This window comes from Paramisgurnus dabryanus, chromosome 19 (genome assembly GCF_030506205.2).
Source record: "Paramisgurnus dabryanus chromosome 19, PD_genome_1.1, whole genome shotgun sequence".
Classification (NCBI taxonomy): Eukaryota; Metazoa; Chordata; class Actinopteri; order Cypriniformes; family Cobitidae; genus Paramisgurnus; species Paramisgurnus dabryanus.
In genome coordinates, this window is record NC_133355.1 from 17,503,056 (window position 1) to 17,525,231 (window position 22,176).

Consider the following 22,176-nt stretch of genomic DNA (forward strand, 5'->3'; position numbering starts at 1 on the left):
AGTAAAACCTGGATACTGAGAGAGAGAAAAAAATAGAGACAGAGAGACACTTTAAAGAAAAAATCAAGCGTAGAGGAATGGCGAATGTGCCCGAGTGCTGATGGAAGTGACACGCATGCTTTAATTAAACCTTTCACCTCCTCTCAAAGCATTTGAGATGTTTGTGGAGTGCCGCTCTGTAATGGCTGCTGAGCTGACTGATTAGAGTAAACAGAGCGATAAACCTCAAGAGCGGCTTTAGCTGCTACATACAGATGATCCCTGGAGGTCCGGCACCGCGGGTTTCAGAGAGGCTGCTCGAGAGTCGGAGCGGGAGGGGGCCAGAAGACTCAAAGGCCCTCGTCTCTGCTCCTTATCAGACCCCTCAGCTCTTGTACACACAAACACAAACAGCATCTGAAAATGAGATTGGATGGATGGGAAACTTAACGCTCAGTATAAGCTACAGTAAATGGTGGATAAAAGAAAGGAGGGCATACTGTACTGTGGGTCTGTACTAATAGAAATAGCTTACTCTGAATGTAAATTCTGTCATCATCTGCCATAGAAGTACCAATAAAAGAGTCCATGTGACCCATGTGCTGTCTTAATACTATGACTTTATGTAAAGAATAGGCCAAAATGTCACAAATAAAACTGATAAAATTTCTATCCTTTACCATAAAAGTACCACTGAAAAAGTGACTCGTGTGCTGTACACAAAAACACTTTACCAAGGGCTAATGACATTTAAAGTGCACCTATTTTATTGTTAAAAACAATTTTTTTTGTATTTGGTATAATACATTGTGTTTGTGTGGTTTATGGTTAAAACACATTATTTTCCACATACCATACATTTTTGTAGCCCCAGATGTCTGTGCACATAAAAGATCTGTAAAGTTTCAAAAATTAAAGTTTCAAATCCAAAGACATATTCTTTTTAAACGTGAAGCCTCATCCACGCCCACCTAAAAAGGCTCGTTTAACACGCCCATGCAGTTTGACGTCATACTGGTTTGAACATTTTCATAACACCGCCCTCATATATACGCAAAGATAGAGGGTGTAACTTTCAATCACGCTGTAGTATTGTTGTGTCACAGGTCGGAGAAGCGGACCGCCCCTGTCGCGGGTCACGCTCCTCCTAGTTCCACCCCGAGGAGGTCCCAAAACCACCCCAATGACTAGACACACAAGGAATAAATAACATTAAAATGAAACTTTATTAAATATTAAAATAGGGGGAATTAAATATTTAAAAGGACATCATCAGTCCTCAAGTCCTCATAGCGAGGGGCTTGGCAGGCCTCCACTCGTCGAGGAAAAGGTTCGTTGCTACACACTCGGGACAGTCCCACTTTATAAGGTTCTTCAGTCCACACTCCACCGTTCTCAACAGCTGACTCTCCTCACGATTCCTCTGGCCTCGAATGGCTTCTGTCAATGTAAACACAGCACGACAGTGCAAGCTGTAGGGTGTATACACACAAATGAAGACAAAGACTCACCCACGGCACTACATACACACTTCGTGAATTATGGACAAAGCCAACTCGACCAGGGCCCGCCGTGTGGTGGGTTGGACGATTTTTCTTGGTGACGGGGATGAGATGAGTAAAAGAGGAGCGCGAGACTTCCCCCGGCGGCGATTCAGGTGTCCTACGGCTCGGCCACACTTCTCAATCCGATGGGGCCGAAATGCTACGTAGCAACTCACAGCACAGGGTCAGATGATACCTTTTACATTTACAATATACACCACCGGTTGCAGGATTTCTCACGTGTGTCTCTACTTCCAGGGCAACTCCCCGGCTCGCCCACGCTTCTCTCTTCAATGGGGCCACAAATCTTCGCAACACTCACAGCACAAAAGCAGGGAATACTTTAATATCCACAATACACATCACAGGCTGAATAGCTACTCACGTATATCTCTGCTTATTGTGTCGCTTCCCGGCTCGCCCACGTTTCTCTCTTCACTGGGGCCGCAACACTTCGTGACTTTCACAACACAAAAGCAGGTAAGATTTGGACATCCACAATACACACCATAGGCTGAGATGCTACTCACGTATATTTTCTACTTCCAGAATGGACTCCCGGCTCGCCCACGTTTCCTCTCTCACTCCAGTGGGGCCGTAATGCTACGGAGCTTCTCACAACACAGTATCAGGTAATACTTTTGCTTAGTTGTTCCAAATTGGCAGAATTCAGTTTACTCACACTTAATGTGGTCTCCGGCTATCCGCATTGAAAACCGCAACCGTCTTCAACTTAGCCGTCTTGGCAATTCGCTTAGCGATCCTCCTTCACTCCGTCCATCCAACTCCAATTCCTCCGTAGTAGCCACAGCACAACAGCCCAGCACAGCAACACACAACAGCACAGCCGAAATACAGCGCGGACAAACCTCTCCTTCTTTCTGTGGTGCTCCACTATACGATAAACCACAACTCCTTCCTTTAGCTTCTCTCGGGCCCGCACTCTTTCCGTTCACTTATAAAGTGATCCCCGGATCAACGACGCCCTCAGCACTTCACAGGAAGTCTGAGTTTATGGTCCGCCTTAGGGGGAGCGGAGCTCGCCCACGCTTCTCTCTTCTCAACTTCTCTCCATCCTGTGTTTCTCTGGGCCTATTTATGTGTCCTTTCTGCCTGCATCCTCCAATCACGAATTTCCACACACCTGTTGCTCCTGAAGCCCTGATTGTGTTGCCCCAGCAACCAGGAAGTGAAAGGGTGTTTTAGAAATGCGGTCCAGGAAACCATCTTCAGGCGGAACCAAACTCCGCCGCTTTTGGTTCCGCCCAGTCACCCGGTGACAGTTGTTTCCGCCATGTCGAGCAGACGCTGTGTTCCGTTGCAAAACTACTTTGGTTTTCATTCCAACAAAGTAAACATTAAGAAACCAGTGGTTAGGTTTTATTTACAACACTGTTTCAGAACAGTACAGCCCAAATGTTCGATTGTGTGCTGCACATTTTAAGGAGGATTACTTTCTAAACATCGCGGAGTACAACCGCTGGATGTACACAAAGGCTTTGTCTAAAAAGTGAAGCAATTGTAACTATGCAACTACACTGACATCCTGTAAGTAGCCGATGTTTTCATATTTAATACATTTCCTCACTGACGATTCAAAGACGAGTTTGGTGCAGAGACGCGCCTGCGTTTTAATGCATTTCCTAATGATGATCCAAACCCGAGATTTGAGAAGTGCAGATTAGTGCTTGTTTGTTGTTTATACGTTCACAAATGCAAACATGGTTTATGTTTTAGTATCCTTACCTTACCATCTGTTACATTCTGTTCACATTGCGCTGGTAAAGTTGATAGATTAGCTTAGCCATCCGTGTTTTCTGGGTCCGATTCAGGCTTATGTTGATAAGGTAGTAGTAAATATGATAGTATCTTGATGCTTTTATTATTGTTTTGGGAGCTCATCTTCCAAAAAGGTGCCCTTTAAAGAAATAGTTCACTGATGATTATGAATGTTTGGCTGTGTTCACATGGTACCATAATACGGTTGTCAAGCCTGTATTTGAGTCCTTAACGTGGTTCCATTCACACGCAGTTCGGTTTTTTACGGGTTTTTTTTTACGGGTTTGACAACCGCATTTTATAACCGACCTCACAACATTAACATTTCAGGTATTTACAGAGAAGCTGTGGCGTGTGAACGGAATCGCACTAGACAACCAGTTGTCTGTCACGTCATTCATTGCTCTCTGTGTTAAGATAACGTTACAGTGCATGAAAATGACTGTAAACTATGCAGCAGCTTTGCTCCATAAGGTTAATGTGATTTTATAATACCTTCATAGATGCCACAGAACATATTATATTACGCATAGAATCACGTGCAGCCCAGAGATATAGTGTTTAAACCTTAAAAGTGGACGATTAATATAATGTTAAAGTGCCCATCTTATGACTGCTTTTCCACAAGTTATATAGGTGTATGAGTTCCATAAAGCATGTTTCAAAAGTTGTTTGCTCGAAATAGCTTGTAGGAAAATATTTTTACCCATCTCTAGTAGCCTCTGTTTCAAGGCAGTTCAGATTGTGCCGTTTTGAGCTAGTCTTACATATTTATGAGCTGCTGCTCCTTTGATCACGCCCCACTACTAACGTCATGTGATCGTGCGCAATGCGCATGCTCAGTGGTATCGTGAGCAGTACAGACCATACTGTGTTATTATTATATATATTATTATTATTAACGGTTAATGTTGCCAACAGACAAATCATGCAGAAAAGTATCACTAATAAGTACACTACAGGAGAAGAAACTCATGACACACAATGATTCCAGAGTAAATTGTGATGTTACGTTAGCAGTCACAACAATAAACTCGTTTTCCCTGGACAATGCTAACATATTCCAGTTATAAAACATTTTAGAACGCATTATTTTCGCAAATTACAGAAATTAAGACCCGGCGGGGAATGTATACTGCTTGTGGACCGCGTGCTAATTGCTAGAAGCTAGCGGGAGGTCCGGACCGTAAAGTTATATGAGGCTCGGGGGTTAGCCTCGTCAGAAAAGCCGGGGGGGTAAGGCCCGGTCTTGGTGTGTAAAACAAATCATGACACACAAAGATTCCAGCGTAAATTGTGATGTAGCGGTCTGAACAATACACTCGTTTTCCCTGGACAATACTAACATATTCCCGTTATAAACATTTTCAAACGCATTATTTTCGCAAATTACAGAAATTAAGACCCGGCGGGGGATGTATACTGCTTGTGGACCGCATGCTAATTGCTAGAAGCTAGCGGGAGGTCCGGACCGTGTATATATCTATGCGGACCGTAAAGTTATTAGAGGCTCGCCTCGTCAGAAAAGCCGGGGCGTACGGTCTCGGTTAGTTTGGCAAAAAGCTTGTAGCTCTAGCATCATAAATGTAGTATTTTGTGACAGAAGATGACAACATGCAAAATACAACGTGACTTCTTACCTTTTGTGATGAAACAACGCGATCGCGAATCGAATCCAGTCTGTTTTAGATGTGTGAATGATCCATGAAAGTCCAATAAAATACATCCAATTACCATTTTTGTCCACAAATGCTTATAATCCGTGAAATATAGATACATAGTCTGTTGTTTACATCAGATTTTGCATGAAGGTCTTATCGCCTACAATCTGAGGACTGTTTGCGTCGTAACACACTGTATATAAGATTACTCCGGGTTCCAATAACCACGCGTTAAAACTTTGTTTTTAAAAGTAGGTGGAAGTATAATCCATAATATCCAAATAGCGCTGTTATTTCCGTGAGAGATTATAACAGCACAGAGGGTCTCATTCAAGTGACTGCTCTATGCTCTCTAGCTACCTGGTGGGTGGAGACCTGCGAGTGGGGTGGTGGGCGGGAAAATTCAAACTGAATGTGACGAAACGGTTTGTTACGTCACAACGGAGCTGAGTTTTAACTGGCGCAATCTGAGACTCAAGGCAGAGGACATTCAGAAACCTGTATCTCATTCAAAACAGCATGGATGGATTTTTTTCCAAGTTTGTATGCGTGTGGGAGCATCAGAGACACAAAATAACACCCCAAAACCCAGAAAAAGTGAGTTTTTCATAATATGGGCACTTTAAGTGTATAATAAAAGGAATATAAAAATTAGCTGTTTATTTACTCACCTTTTATCTTCAGTGCAGCAATAAAGAAGATATTTTGCCAAAAAAATAACATCTGTGATTCATATAATGCACGGCAAAATATCCGCCACTTTGAGAGCTCAAAAAGCAGATATATCCAATACAAAAGTAATCCCCATGACTCCTGGTGACATTTTGGCTGCTTGTGAAGCAAATCGGGCAGTTTTTGCAGGATATTGAATGTTATTTACAACATTATTAGAGTCCATACAGAACATTGGCAGCATATAAAGTGTGCTTTTTACGCTTCCGCTTTCTAGGTGGTGCTAAGAGGCTGCGGTTGGCAAATCATACTCTCTGCGCCACCTACAGAGAGGGAGCGTAAGCGCACTTCCTATTTGGCAGCGTTAGTAATGCTCTAAATTAAGTTCAATTTCTTGCAAAAATGGATCGAAGTCATTATGATTACTTTTGTATTGGATATATCTGCTTTGGTAAAACGTGCAGTTGTTGACACTGATTTTATGTTCATTCATTTTGGAAATTAAAACTTTAATAAGGAACCACCCTTGTTTATTTTTCTCTGCACAATGGTAAGCGTTACACAACCAGCTGTTTTTGTTAATAACATAAATAAAGTTTTGCCCATTGCATAAATAATAATTTCTTTTTTATATTTACGTCTGTCACTATGGTTACAGGCGCCGGGTGCAACTACGAGTTTGAGGTCGGTTGCTCGTTCATACAGGCAGTGTTCTATTTCTGTCTTTAATTTGCTGTGTGAACAGGACACTTTCAGACTCACACCTGTAAGTAAATATGGTTGTCACTCCCGATATTTTGCCGTGTGAATGCACCCTTTGATTTGCAGACAGTATCAATATTTTTTAATAAATGGAACCAAACTTGTGCAATTTGCTAATTTTTTGTTATCTGTCTATGCCGATATAGCATTTTATAGTATTGGTTAAAATTCTTATTCAAGTCTTATGAATTTTGTGATTTATACACAATATAGGCTATATACTGTATGTTTTGATGGAATAGTGTTAGTGGCTTGACTGTTTAACCGCGGTAGAGAAATAAGTTAAAACCAATAATGATTAATATTCAACAGGATATTTCAGTTTTTTTCTATGGTGTAGTTTTACACATTTGTACATATTCATAGTAGATTATTAGGAAGATCACTCAAGCACATTTTCATATCCTTGAACATCTCTGAATATTGGAATGGATTCCCATAAATTAATATCTTACTGTTCTCTCCGATTTCCTTCTTTCACTCTTCCCTCTCTCTCTCTCTCTCTCTCTCTCTCTCTCTCTCTCTCTCTCTCTCTCTCTCTCTCATTTTTACTCTCTTTCCTTTTTTGCTAATGTTAGGCAACAACAACGACAACAAATGCTGCAGTTACCGTAGGCTGATGGATTTTGAATCCTCTATATTGCTAGATGTACAGCTTTAATATTTCATGAGACGACATGATTCATTCAATCTCACAGCAGGAAGCACTGGGCCTTCATGCCTCTGAGCAGACTGGAGTGCGGTGAAAGACATGATATGTGTTACTCTAAGAAGCCTTCACTCTTGCAGACAGATTTACTCTGTGTTTGGCCTGACACATGCTGTCACTCAAATCAGCTGGGCTTTGGCAGAGCTGTGCTGAATGATTTTATTACATTCATAACATAAGCTCTCGCAGATCCTCATTTAAGGCCGGATCCACGTGCGGCCCGTGCGTGTGAATCGTGTGCAGTGGACTCCATTTTTTTTTATCAAAACGTTTTGAAATCACTCCGATATCACTCCAGGTTTTCCATTTCAAACTATTTACTGATTTCCTAATAAAGGAATTTTTATCTAAAATCATTTATGTTGTATGCACGCATATGTTTTCACTTTATATGAAGGTAAAATTTTATTGCAGTAAATTGTACACATTTTGAATAAACTAAATGTGATTCAGCTTGTGAAATCCAGGCTAAAGTCTCATAAAGTCTCATAAAGTCAATCATTGATTACCACATTGATTTCAGTTTTTGGCATGGCCTTACTCGGTCAATCTTAAAGATGTCAAGGTTATATTTTCACCTTGATATGATATGATTTGTGATGATTTTATGTAGTAATGATGCAAAGTCGGCAACACCAAAGCTCCAAAAATATCACAAATGTTTATTAATTAAAAACAGTGTCTGATGAAGAGCCTGCGTGCTCGAAACGTTACCTGATGCCTAGCACTGTTTTTAATTAATAAACATTTGTGATATTTTTGGAGCTTTGGTGTTGCCGACTTTGCATCATTACTACTACGCTTTTTTTTTGTCGAGCACCCTATTTAAATTGATGTGCGTGCCTTAGCCTGCTTTTTGATGATTTTATGTAAAAATCAATAAATTACAAGAAATTACTTTACTGTAAAATTGCTGGGTTATTTTTCTGCCCAAACACTTGGTTGAGCCTTTTGGGTCATTTAATTTGGGTTATTTTATTTTCTCATTCTTGGGTGGTGTAAGGTTAATATTTGGGTTGTTTTCACTGACAGTTGAATGAATGCACTCCTCCCAAAAAGCATCAACCCAAATGCTGGGTCAAATTAACTCCGTGCTTGGGTGCACAGTGCTGTTTGAATTTACCTCAGGTGTTGAGAGGCTGCGTTTTTTACATGGACAGATTTATGTGGATAAACAAGGTTCATATTAATATATTTATTCATGAAACCGTTACTGTGTACTCGAAAAAGCAAATATGTGTGACAACAGTCCAGTTTACATGACGTGAAACGTTATTACATGCACTTCTATGGTCATTAGCGGTTAGCTTGTTTAATAAGTTGCGTTCACTGGATCGTAAATACGTTGGTTGTTTTTTTTTTCATGTTTAAAACGCCTCCTTTAATCAAAATCTGACATTTACGTCTAAAATATATGACTTAGTCTATTTAAACCTAAGCAAATAACATGTTGTAATAAAGGAAGACGAGTGATGCGATTAATGTCATGTAAACACACATAATTATTAGCCTTTTCAGTTAATTAAAAATAAAGCTTAACCAGCTCCCACAATTAATTTCTGAACATCTTCTTGTGTCTAGGTAAAGAGTTAAAGTTGCATATCCTGTACCTCAACTGTTTATTGTGCGTTAAGTCAAATCAAACCCAACTGTTAAGTTATAGCACATGTAATGTTATTAATAAAAAGTAAAGAGGATAACATGTTAGCATGTGTTTTTAATGTGATGTATTTGACACCTGCAATAAAGTAACAAAGAAATAAATACAATTAATATTAAATAAAAAAATTACCCATTTATAAAGTAAAATTAACCCAATGTTTAAATAAAAATTTGAACAACCCATGGGTTAAAATTTAACAACTCAACTTGATGGGTCAGCACGTTTTTTAGATTGTAGGTTGTTCACAGGCATGTTCAGATTTGAACTAAACCTTTACGCATACACCTATTTATTCTTCTCCATCTCCTTTCCCATTGTTGTTCATCCTCCAACAGCATGCAACTACAGATACACAAGTAAGCCTGCCCCATTCTTTCAAATCCCATCATGACAGGTCCAATTCTTTTTCCAGCCCGGAGCAGTAGAGGGGTAGAACATGTGCTCCCTGTAGCTCACACCCTGGGGTTTTAATAAGCAGGAGACAGCCTTGTATGTATAAATAACCTTCATAAGATCAGCCAAGTTTGAGAGACCAAAAGAGGCTGAGAGGGGGTGATCATGTGACTACAGACTGCTAGGTGATCAGGATAAGGCCTCTAAATCACCCTCTCCGTGAGAACCAATGCAGTTTGATCCTGCTAATCCAACTATTCAGGCCCGATCAATGGCCCTCCTCAAGGCATTAACGTCTGATAGCACAGGGCAGGTGTGTACGGGTGGGCTGGGGTCCAGATGTTTTTTTTCCCCTTCTGAAAGCTCCCTGGTGTTGAAATTGATTCCGCAAAGCTAGACTGGATGCCTAATCACCCAGGTGGAGAGCGTAACCAGCCTGTCAGCGCATGCTTATACAACCAGAATCGGGCACTTCATCCACACTGGTGGAGGGTAGGGACGGGATGGTTGTGTTTTCTGGGCCTCCCGCAGAGCGTCCCCAAATAATTGATTCCTGGTAGAAATCAACACCTCACAGTCATTGATCCAAACATTGTTTGCTTTCGCTGTGCTGTTAAGCTTTTTATCCACTTTCAGAGTCTTTGGGCTAATCGTTAAGATCCACATGTTTGTTGATAATGCACTGGCTTCACAACATGCTGTAGTGGATGTTTAGTCTTTTGATTTTGAATGGCAGAGCGTATTATGGAGCCTTCTGGTGTTTGTGTGCATGTGTGACCATAAAAACAAGGAACTGCTCACATTTTATTACTCTAACAAATAACAGCGGACTTCAGTGACTTTGTTGAAGCAAATACTGTATACAGTACTGTGCAACACTCCAGCTAATATACCACCAGCTTTGTTGTTTTAGAAAAGGTTTAAAAAGCATCAATGATCTGAGTCACAATTTTACATTTCCTTTGTTGTGTAGATGTGTATTAGTACATGTTAATGATATGCAAAAGGTTCAATCCCAAATTAAACGATGACATGAGTTATCATCTCCAACGTAAATCTCTTTTCTTGGACATCAACAAACACACGGATTGTAGGCAACAGTTTACTTCCTGGGATTGGCGATGTAGAAAAGACCGACATTATCGTAATTCATCCCGCTTGGACTCACAACCTGTAAGTTAAAGGGATAGTTCGGCCAAAAACGATATTAAACCCATGATTTACTCACCCCCAAGCTGTCCGAGTTGAATATGTCCATCGTTTTTCAGACAAACACATTTTCGGATATTTTAGAAAATATTTTAGATCTTTCTGTTCATTAAATGTAATGTCACAGGGTCCAGCAATAGTCCACGACCTTCAAGTCCAAAAAAGTGCGTCCATCCTTCACAAATTAAATCCAAACGGCTCCAGGATGATAAACAAAGGTCTTCTGTGGGTAATCCGTGCGGTGTTGTTGTAGAAATATCCATATTTAAAATGTTATTAACGTTATAAACTACCTTCCGGTAGCGCCGCCATCTTAGACTCAGGAGAGAGTATTAGCGTAGTGTACGCACTTTTCTTAGTGACGTATGACAAATTCGGAGGGCGGGGGCACAGAGCAGCAGCAGAGAAACTCTGTACGCTGCGTAAGCTCTTATCCTGAATGCGGATCACTCCAAGATGGCGGCGCTACCGGAAGGTAGTTTATAACGTTAATAACATTTTAAATATGGATATTTCTACAACAACACCGCACGGATTACCCACAGAAGACCTTTGTTTATCATCCTGGAGCCGTTTGGATTTAATTTGTGAAGGATGGACGCACTTTTTTGGACTTGAAGGTCGTGGACTATTGCTGGACCCCGTGACATTACATTTAATGAACAGAAAGATCTAAAATATTTTCTAAAATATCCGAAAATGTGTTTGTCTGAAAAACGATGGACATATGCAACTCGGACAGCTTGGGGGTGAGTAAATCATGGGTTTAATATCGTTTTTGGCCGAACTATCCCTTTAACTCCTGTTAGCATTGCATTGTGAGCGAATCTTTCAAACATGGTAAGGAGCATCACATTTCTGGGTAACTTCAGAGGTATTCAGGCCAATCACAATGTACAGATTAGCTGGCCAATCAGGGACACAGCGCTTTTCAAATCGATGCGTTTTGTACAAAATCAAAGTGTTTGAGGAAGGCAGGATATCTGGAGCTATAAACATTTACGGTATGTGGAAAATAATGTGTTTTTTGAACCATAAACCACGCGAACATATTGTATTATACCAAATACACGAAATAACGTTGTTTTTAGCAATGAAATAGGTGCACTTTAATAACCATCCAGGTTTTTTTTTTTTTCGCGAATTTAGACTTATGAGGTGTCCTGAAACATTTTGATAAAAAAAATAAATGCAAATAAGAGTATCAAAATCAGAAACATACAGTTACAAACATCTCTTCATGTACTATTTTGCACATGATTTTAAATGACATCATACAAAACAATTTTGGTGTTTTTTCCACATTTGAGGGGAAAATTTATATTACCGCAACTTGTCCATGACTGCATTTGGGCTCTTTGACATGGAAATATTTATAATTGAAAAATCTAAAAAAATAAAAAGCTTCAGTGGATGTTATACTATAAAAATTTACAGTAAAGAAACATAGTGATCATTGGTAAATGTAGAGACAATAATAAGGAATATAAATGTGTCCAAGACCAATTTGCCCATTCTCCGCAACAATTTTCAATCCTTGTTTAAGCCCTCAAGGAACTAACATTTTAAAAAAAATAGTTGGAAGGGACATAATTGACTGTGACACTCAAGATGGCTACCAGGTAAGCAGTTCTTATTTTTTCTCTCCAGATAAAAGTTGAAATTTTGTTTGTCATAGTATATAGACAACTTTAAGTTCTCATTACCGAAACATGAGTTTGTAAATGCATATGTTTAATATCAAGTTGAGGTAATGATAATTTTTGATAATGATAATCAAAAATGTCAAATAATTCTATAGGAAATATTTTTTTAAATACTCTAAAAATAATGCTTATAGTAATTTAAGACCTTAATACGGAGCCCCTAAGGGGACATGGAGCAAAAATTAAATAAAGTTTAGTTTCATGTGCTCACCTGAAACTTTCATGTGCTCACCTGAAACTTTCATGTGCTAACGTGAAACTTTCATTTTCTCACGCGAAACTTTCATGTGCTCACGCAAAACCTTCATGTGCAGAATATTTTTTTAAAGTGTAGTTTTGCGTGCTCACGTGAAGCTATCGTGCGGGCACATGAAACTATCGCCTGCTCACCTGAAACTATCGCACGCGCACGTGAAAGCGAAAGTTTCACATGCGCGCGTGATAGTTTCACTCGAGCACGCGATAGTTTCACGCGAGCACGCAAAACTAAACTTTAAAAAAAAATTCTGCACATGAAGGTTTTGCGTGAGCACATGAAACTAAACTTTTGATTTTTTTACTCCAATGTCACCTTATTGGCTCGGTACCTTAATCTTATAAGTGCAAAAAAATAATAATAATAATTTGGCTTAGAAGGCTTTGTAAAAATTCCGATGCTGGACACCTTTAAAATCTGGATTTCATGAGAATCACCCAACCATGTTTATTTTTCAGTCTCTTTAATTAAGAGACAAATAGCTTTTTTTCTGGCAATAGTCAGTATTTAGTGTGAGCTATATTTGGCACTAAGCAAAACTATTTTGAGGAGACTGAAGTCATTAGATTAGAATTAGAAATTCGGTTTAGAAATGATAAATAGCCTAATTTATAATTCCTAGATTTAAGATAGTTTGCCGGTTCTTGCTGTTGCTCAAGTGTACAGTAATGTCACACTAAATAATAATATCAACACCTTAGTTTATAAAAGCAGTTTTCCACTAATGATTATTTCACGATAACCATTTGGTGCAGTGGAAGTGTTTTGCTGATGTTGGACATAGCAAAATGAGGCAGGGTTTGCCAAGGGTCGATTAGTAGAGCATTGCATTAGCAGCACAAAAGGTCATGAGTTCAATTCCCAGGGAACACACATACTGATAAAATGTATTCCTTGAATGCATTGCAAGGATTAAAGTGTCTGCCTAATGCATAAATGTAAATATAAATGCATTTGAGAATGCAATAAATATCACTATTCTAGTCACAATGTAATGGAGTGATGATTTATGTTCTGTGTATGTCTACAGTATACAGATTCATGCATATATTTAGCTATGTACCTGCATCCAGTTGGAATGATTAGAAATGGAAGTGGGATTAGCAGTCAGTCTTATTCTCCACACAAAAGCACCAGCTGAATCAGGACTCCATGGAAATTCCATGCTTGCTCTCCAAATCCTCCATCTTTCATTTATCTACTGTATACCACTCATTATTCCTCTCTAAAAGCCAATTCACACTGATCCAACAAATGCCAAAAACAAAAATGTGTTTATTGAGTTTGTCGGGTCAGTATGAAATCTCTGTTGTTGGATCAAAGTAAATGAGAGTTTATTTGAGTTTGTTGGAGTTGGACCAGTGTGAATTGACCTTAAAGCAGATTCAGCCTCCACCTCTATAGATTTCCAAGCTCTTCCTATATTGTTGTACATGTTGTTTTATCCTTTAAAAACAAATGTAGCTTTGAAACAGAAAATGATGTTGGTTTTAAAGTATGTATAGCCATTTATAGATAATGATGTTTAGAGATCAGCTTTTCATATATGAAAGGAGAGAATAAACAGATTAGGTTGTTTTCTTCTAAAGTACATATTTTTTCCCAACCCACAGTTATTTAACATAGCAAAGAACATTTTCTTATCTTATATTGTCTATAAAATGTACACTGAATGTAACTTATATAAACATTAAACATACTTATTTAAAAGAAATAAGAGTACATAACATTGCAAGAAGAAAATAAAGTATTGCTGTCTGCGCAATATTATAAGAAATAATCTTCAAACTACTTTTGGAAACATTTCTGAGAGAGTTGAGCTTTGAATCTAAATCGATTTATCTCCCGAGACAGAGACCATCTCAGGGCAGAATTCATTTTTTTCTACAGAATTGATTGGTTTGACTTTGAGTGGCAGGATTTTATTTGCTTTAAAATGTAGAAAGATGTAAGAGTGTGGCAGCTTTCAAATGTACTACTTGATCAGGTCTAGGTAGTCTGAGGAAAAACAAGTCTGCCGAATCAATTTCTTGGTAAGTACTTTTATTCAGTGTCTCCAAGGAACAATTACTCTCTGTTAGTTTATTTAATGAGTGCGATGTAGATCTTCATTCTAGAGTTACCAAACTTGCCTTTTGTAGGCTAGCATAATCTACATTCTCTGGTTGCTTATGTTGAACAAGATTAAATAGGATTAAGTGGTGTATTTAAGTTAGTGGTGTATTTGAATCCGACCAAGATGGTCATGGTTTCATTTTCCAATATAGGGCTGATAATATGGTCCTGTGGAATATAATACAAACATGTCAGTCATTGCATTTGCAACTCAAGAATTTTAGAGAGTATGCCGTGCAAATAGCGAGTGCATTTTTGAGAATGATCGTTTTTTATATTTTTAGGACTACTTTTCACCTAATCTGTGTTTACTTTGCTCAAATAACACGTTTTTGCAGCTACAGAGAGACACTTGTTGCCAGGCAACAGACGAGTGACCAATCCTGAGCAGTGACATCATTACATGTATTCTGTCAGCAAGATTCAGATTCAAATGTATTGTGAACCGTATTAAAGGAGACATTTTACAAGACTTTTTAAGATGTTAGATCAATCTTTGGTGTCCCCAGAGTATGCATGTAAAGTTCAATCTTAAAATACCATACAGATAATGTATTATAGCACTTTGTAGGTGAGCAAAAATGTGACTCTTTTGTGTGTATCCTTTTAAATGCAAATGAGCTGATCTCTGCACTAAATGGCAGTGCTGTGGTTGGATAGTGCAGATTAAGAGGCGGTATTATCCCCTTCTGACATCACAAGGGGAGCCAAATTTCATTACCTATTTTTTACATGCTTGCAGAGAATGGTTTTCCAAAGCAAATTATCTGGGTCGATCTTTTTCATGTTTTCTAGGTTGATGGAGGCACCGGGGGCCCAATTATAGCACTTAATCAAGGAAAAAGTCAGATTTGTTCATGATATGTCCCCTTTTAAGGTATTATATTCCTATAAAAAAGGATAACCTTTCACAGGTGAGATTGTGTTGCTTTTGTACATGTTACATATTTTAATTTTATATTATGTTAGCTAACACTTTCATCTTGGTGGGTTTTGTAAGCATTTTTAATGTTTGGGCTCACACAACAGCATGTAACATTTGATAATTATATATGCAATTATATATGGTTGTGAGTGCACAATCATCTTACGAGCATTCACGCACCGGCATGAGATTGAGGTTGCCAGATTTGCGTAACAATCAAATCTATCAAATATCAGTGACCCTTTCCCCATAACTAAACCTTTACTTTCATCAATTAAATAGTCTTACGTGTTGACAGTCAATGAACAAAATACTTCCAAATTTAATCCATGGGAAAAACAATCCACGTCAACTATTTTAAAGTAATCCGATTCTGTTGGAAACTGCAGACTTGGCAACAATGGTTTGCGTACCGCCTTGGACCATACACTCAACTACTTCTTATTTAAATTTTCAATTACAATTTATTTGTGTAGCACATTCACAACAGCCAACAGGCTGACCAAAGTGCTTTACAGAAGAGCAGGAATTTTACACATACAAAGAAAACAGATCACCCATTAAAATTTTAACATTACAGTAGTAATCCACTAAGGAAAACAAATATGTTTTTAGCATGGACTTAAAGATAGACAAGGAAGGGGCCATCCTAATCTCTAAAGGGTGGCCCTGCCACCGCAAATGCACGCTCCCCTCTACGCCTTAACCTAAGGAGGGGGACCACCAACAAAGCCTGGTCAAAGGATCATTATTAGCAAAGTTACCTCAGTGTTCGGGGCTAGTTGTCATTTTTTTAATCCAATAAATATTTCTTGTGTTGGTTTATTTTTGAGATCTACAGTACAGTACATAGTCAATTACCTAAAAGTCTTTGCTACAAAAGCTTTACTTGACTGCACATTGCCACCATTACTGCCTAGGATAAAGGATAGAGTTTATTAACTACACATTTCAATTATATGGGGTAAGTTGTCAAAGTAGACCATGCCATTAAACAGCCTATTATAGCTGTCTTTATACTGTACAGTAAAACATTGTGACCCTTCAGAAACCACGTTTGTGTTGACACCAACATGTAAAACTGTTGTTAGAGACAACATTTTTGAGCCAAGACCATGGAGAACAGTTACTAAAATACAGTTTAACCCACGTGACACATACGTGCTTGCATTATATAACCTGCAGTATTTTACCTGATATATTTGACCATTCTTATTGACATCCTACAGTATACAAGGGGTCTTCAACTACTCTTCTTCAAGGGCCACATTTTAAAAATGTAAATATGATGCAGGCCAAACTTTTACCCGTATTTTACTTTACCTTTTATATGTATTATTCTTATATATGTTATAACTTATGCTGTTTTTGTTACTTTTCGTTAAAGGTCATATATTAAAAAACATGCATTTTCAAAAAAGATGCCCACATCTTGTATGCAGTATTTTGCCTTTTAATTACTGAAAATACATATTTTATTTTTAAATAATTTAAAACATATGAAGAGTTTCGTTGCAAAACGAGATAACTTCATTTTCTTTTTTTCAGAAATCTCGTTTTTTGGTTGTGCATTCCAATTAATATCAATTCAACTGCAGTTGGTTTGTTTTGATTTATAAACCTTCATGACTTAAAAATACAGCTAAGTAGCACCATAAAACAAAAAAATTACATGGTAACATAATAATAAACATGTTGTCACGACACGGGACGGGAGTCAGGACGCAAGTGCAGGGTTCACCATGAAATAAATAATATTTAATATAAAATGAACAGAAACAAAACACGAGGAGTAAAACAGCAACACAGGAACATCCAAAATGTGACACGGGTAACAGACAGGGTAGTAATCCCAGGTCAAAAAGACGTAGTATTTAATGTATTAAAAATATACTTAAAATACAAATAGTATGTTTATAATACATTTGTATTTCCAACATACTTATTTGAAGTGTATTAAAAATACGTTAAATTGCATTTAAACATATTTTTTAAAAGTATACTAGAAGTACACTTGTAATAAATATATACTTAAGTACATTTTTAAGAAATATGCTAAACTTAAGAATATTTTAAATGTATTTATATTAAGTGTACTAGAAGTACATTGGTAATAAATATATACTTAATTACATTTTTAAGAAATATGCTAAACTTAAGAATATTTTTAATGTATTTATATTAAGTGTACTAGAAGTACATTGGTAATAAATATATACTTAATTACATTTTAAAGAAATATGCTAAACTTAAGAATATTTTTAATGTATTTGTATTAAGTGTACAAGAAGTACATTGGTAATAAATATATGCTTTATTACATTTTTAAGAAATATGCTAAACTTAAGAATATTTTTAATGTATTTATATTAAGTGTACTAAAAGTATGCTGGTAATAAATATATGCATAATTACACATTTAAGAAATATGCTAAACACAAATGTACTTCTAGTGAAGTTTTAGTATATTTGGATAAAACATACTTTTTTCAAAACATGATTCATTAATTGTAATAAGCTAACATTGAACTTTCCTCAAGCATTTCAACATTATATCATTCCGATTGCACAATAAGCTATTTTTTCAAAGATTTGCTTAAAATCTTACGTTTGTTTGCTACTGTTTATTTTCAAACAACACACGTGACACACGTGACTAAACTTGATTGGTTGTTGTCATAGTAACACCTCACGGTGCTATTTGAAACTTGTTCAGTTTAGTTCAGTTGTTCACGGTGCATGCGGTTGCTTGCATTAAACGTATAAACTGTTAAATTAGATGGCGACTCTGCATTAAACGTATTTATTTAATTAATCGGCGATCATATTTCACCAGAGGACTAAGATAAAACAACTCGATTTAAAATATGAGCAGTTTTAGTGGATCTGACGTTGAGGGAAAAAGTATTTCGCTTTTTGTTTGGAGACGAACGAGACAACACGAGGGTAAGTGATGACAGATTTTCACATTTCTTTATTTAGTTAACTATTAAATAAGTAAAACATTACATTACATTTAACCCAGCTTCTTTATGTAACGTTATGTCTGTGTTGCGTGTGGTAATTGGAACATCTTTATTTTCTGACTAACGTTAGGCATTTCTCTTAAGCATTTCAGAAATCATTAAAACCTTTCTTTTTTTTTAGCACAGCGACATAAATATGACCAACCAGATCCCAAGTAGACAGGAACAAATGAAGATATAGCGCATAGAAAGACTTATTCTTGGTGGTAAGTTTGTTGTTGCTATTTGATTTCACGTTTACGTTTTTCTAATGTTTCTCTTGCAACGCTAACGTTAGTTTAAAATGAATGTTTGAGCTGTCTTACCTGAAAATACCATGATATGACCATATGGTTATTATAACTCCAGTAATGTTCAATGGCTAATGTTTATATCAGTTCAATCTTGACAACCTTATTGTCTTTTTGTATATTTTTAAATGTATTTCTAATTACATATGGACACAAAAATGACATTGTAAGAAGGGATACTTTTATGAGAGATTGTAAAACTGCCGAGGCTGGGTTTGATTATATTATATTGTCTTAATATATTGTACTCGGGGTAAGTAAATCTTAAAACGAAAACAAATCATTAATCATCATTTACCTGCCTGTTGTTTTTCAGATCAACTGCTATTGACATTTTTGAATCGGGGCAAATGTGGAGTGAAGAAAAACGTTTGCAACACATCCATTCCAGGTGGCTAATTTCTGTCCTTTTGAATTATTCTTGTAAAAACCGTTTTTTTTTTTATTGTAAAGCTATAAGGGACTTGGCCTAGTCATCCTTGCATATACCATTTGGCAGGGCACCAGACTAACTTTTTTTACTAGGAGCACAGTGGCCCCCAACTGAAAATTTTAGGGGCGCAACCAGAAAATTTAGGGGCACACACGGTAAAACAACATGCTAACCAAATATTCACATGTCTACTAATTTAGACTGTATTACTAATAAATACTTTAATTATAGATTCAGAAAGTACAATGTGCTGTTTCAGATTAGTGTCATATCCACTGATCTATATAAATGACTGGATTGCGCATGACGTCACACTTGTGAAGCCACCGCGCCGCCATGTTGGTATACCCAAACGTTCTATTTAATCAATGGACGTTATCAGATTTTAATGATAAAACATCACTTTACTCGTCTTCGTTTTTATATCTGAAGTTACCCTGTACATTATTACAACAACAAACGTCCAAAGCATGTAAATAGTTATTTACTGAAAGTTGTACATTTTGCGTTTTAAACAGTTATTATACATTCATCTTTATTACAGTATCAGATCAGCAGACAGACCGCAGCATATTTAGTATTAATGACAATAAACGTGCTCATTCTGAAATCTAAATAAATAATCATGCTTTTTACAGTATGTGCATGCAATAATTTGCTAGTTTTGTAATTATGTTATCTTAACTTACAAGTTACCTAAACTTGTTTAGAGATATAACGCTGACCGTCACAGTGTAGCTGAATGTCAAAAAAACTTTATTTATACCCGTGTCATTAGCAAATGCAGCAGACACACTCACCTTAACGTTTTTTTATAAATCCATTATCCTGCCCGATTAAAACATAAACATTGCAAATAACACCAGAATTAACAAATAATTAACGTACACATATCCTAAAAATTAACCTTGTGTAACTGATACGCTGTAAAGGGGGTAAATTTTGATCATGATTTTGAATGGAAGTCAATGACGCTCTCTGCCGGTTGGGTATACCAAGATGGCGGCTCGAACTCTGCGCTGGCTTCACCTCACGCAGTTACGTCAAGCGTTCTATGCGCAATCCAGTCATTTATATAGATCAGTGGTCATATCACAAAAAAAAGGTCAAATTTGCTGGTCGCACATGTGCGACCGGATGTAAAATTCAGTGGCACACTCTCAAATTTAGGTGGCAAAATGCCACCATTTGATAGCAGTCTGGAGCCCTGTTTGGCATCATTTCTGATTTCCTTAAATCTCCTTAAACAGAGGTGAACCTTAAGTTTGCAAGACCACAATAGACAAACAATGGAAAATGATCTAGGTTCAAATAAAACACAATTATCAATGTAAAACATATTCTGTAATACACACAGGTTGCTTTATTTCATGAGCCTGTTCTAATCCTATCTTCATTCCCACTTGTAGAGTGCTCTGACAGATAAAACTGACACGCTTGATGAAGACACAGTCAAAGCTTTAAAAGGTAAACTGAGAAGTTAACAAAACTTCCATACATGCATATCTATGCCAATTTATTTTAAACATAGATATCCAAATGTTCATTCATTATTGGTTAATTGGTATATTCTGTTTCCTTTTCACAGCCCGTGTGATAAAGCAGTCTTCAATTACTACGGTGTCTGAATTGCAAGAAGAAGTCACCCTCCACTTAAACATGTGACATCTAAACTGTTTTGTGTTTTAGTTCAGCTTTTTATAGGTTTATCTCAAGTTGGTTAAAGGCAGAGAGCACTATTTTTGAAAGCCAATGTTAACATTTGAAATGACCTAAAAAAACATGCCTCTACCCCAATAGAATCTGGACCTTCTTTTGATAGAGCCACCACACACATACGCAATCCCGGCAAGGATGTCGGTTAGTAGACACGCCCCTTACTGCTGGTTGGCTACAAGTGTGTTTTGGTAGTCGGCCCAATTTCCTTTTCCAAAGCGTTTTTCAAACATTGTGGACTCCGTCTTTAAATTGCACTTAAACATTTTTTTTTTCATTAACTTTTTATGCAGAGAATTACATTATGATTATTATATAATCATTGCTTATGAATATTTAGTGATTGCATATTCATAGTGTACTTTTCATTAATACATTTAATGTTAATGTTGTACAATTTGATAGAAGTAGCTCTGTAATTGCATTTCTCTGATATTTGTTTTATATGTTTCTCTTTGGTCAAGAGATTATGTATGTCTCTGTGCTTGATTAATTTACTTTAGGTATTTTTGTAATGTACACAACACAATATGAAGTATATTAAATTGTTCTGTATTCAAAATCTGTGTATGTGTCTTAATATTTAATGATTTTAATATAACATTTTAAATATTAAAAACAGCTTTATAATAAAATAGAAGTGTAATGCTAATACATTTCTAATAATGTAATGCTAGTATATTTCTAATATGCTGAAGTACTATTAAAGTGTTCTTAAAGCACAGTTAAATTAAGCTTTAAATGTATTCTAACTGTATTTTTAAGTGTATGAGAAGTGCATTTCAAATGAATTTTAAAGAAGTACACTTAAATTGCACTAAATATATTTGAAGTTGTTCCAATTTAACACAATTTCAATATATTAAATATAATGCAAATAGATTAAAATTGACTTTAAATATATCTTGAAATGCATTTAATATATTTGAAGTGGGTTCAATATAATACATTTAATATGCATTTAGTATAGTAGCTTTTAAATATATTAAGTATGTCCCAAAAAATACTATTTAAATATATTTCTTTTTCACCTGGGATGACAATGACAATGATCCGGCGACAGGTGAGAAACAGACAGCAGTATAAATACACAACACTTAACAGGGAACAGGTGTGATGAATCAGTCCGTGAATGTCCAGGTGACGTAATCGGGGAGACAAACAAAACATGACACGGATCACCGTGACATGACCCCTCCCTCTAAGAGTGGCTACCAGACACTCACCTAAACAAAACAAACACAAAAGTCTGGTAGCGAGAGTCCAAGGGAGGGGTGGAGGGCTTGGGGACCCTGGCGAAGCCGGCAGCCGCCGGGATGAGACCAACAGGAACGGTAG

At 37.0% G+C, this 22,176-nt stretch overlaps 1 long non-coding RNA gene across 2 annotated transcripts; it reads left to right on the forward strand.

Annotated features, from left to right (window-relative positions):
- Window positions 1–18,073: 18,073 nt before the first annotated feature.
- Window positions 18,074–20,975, forward strand: LOC135781604 (uncharacterized). Of its 2 annotated transcripts, XR_012335468.1 has the most exons (4): window positions 18,074–18,319; window positions 18,521–18,605; window positions 19,006–19,080; window positions 20,532–20,975. It is a non-coding gene; the product is annotated as an uncharacterized lncRNA (long non-coding RNA). The 2 variants fall into 2 exon arrangements; XR_012335467.1 differs by having other exon boundaries at window positions 18,074–18,605.
- The last annotated feature ends 1,201 nt before the right edge of the window (window positions 20,976–22,176 follow it).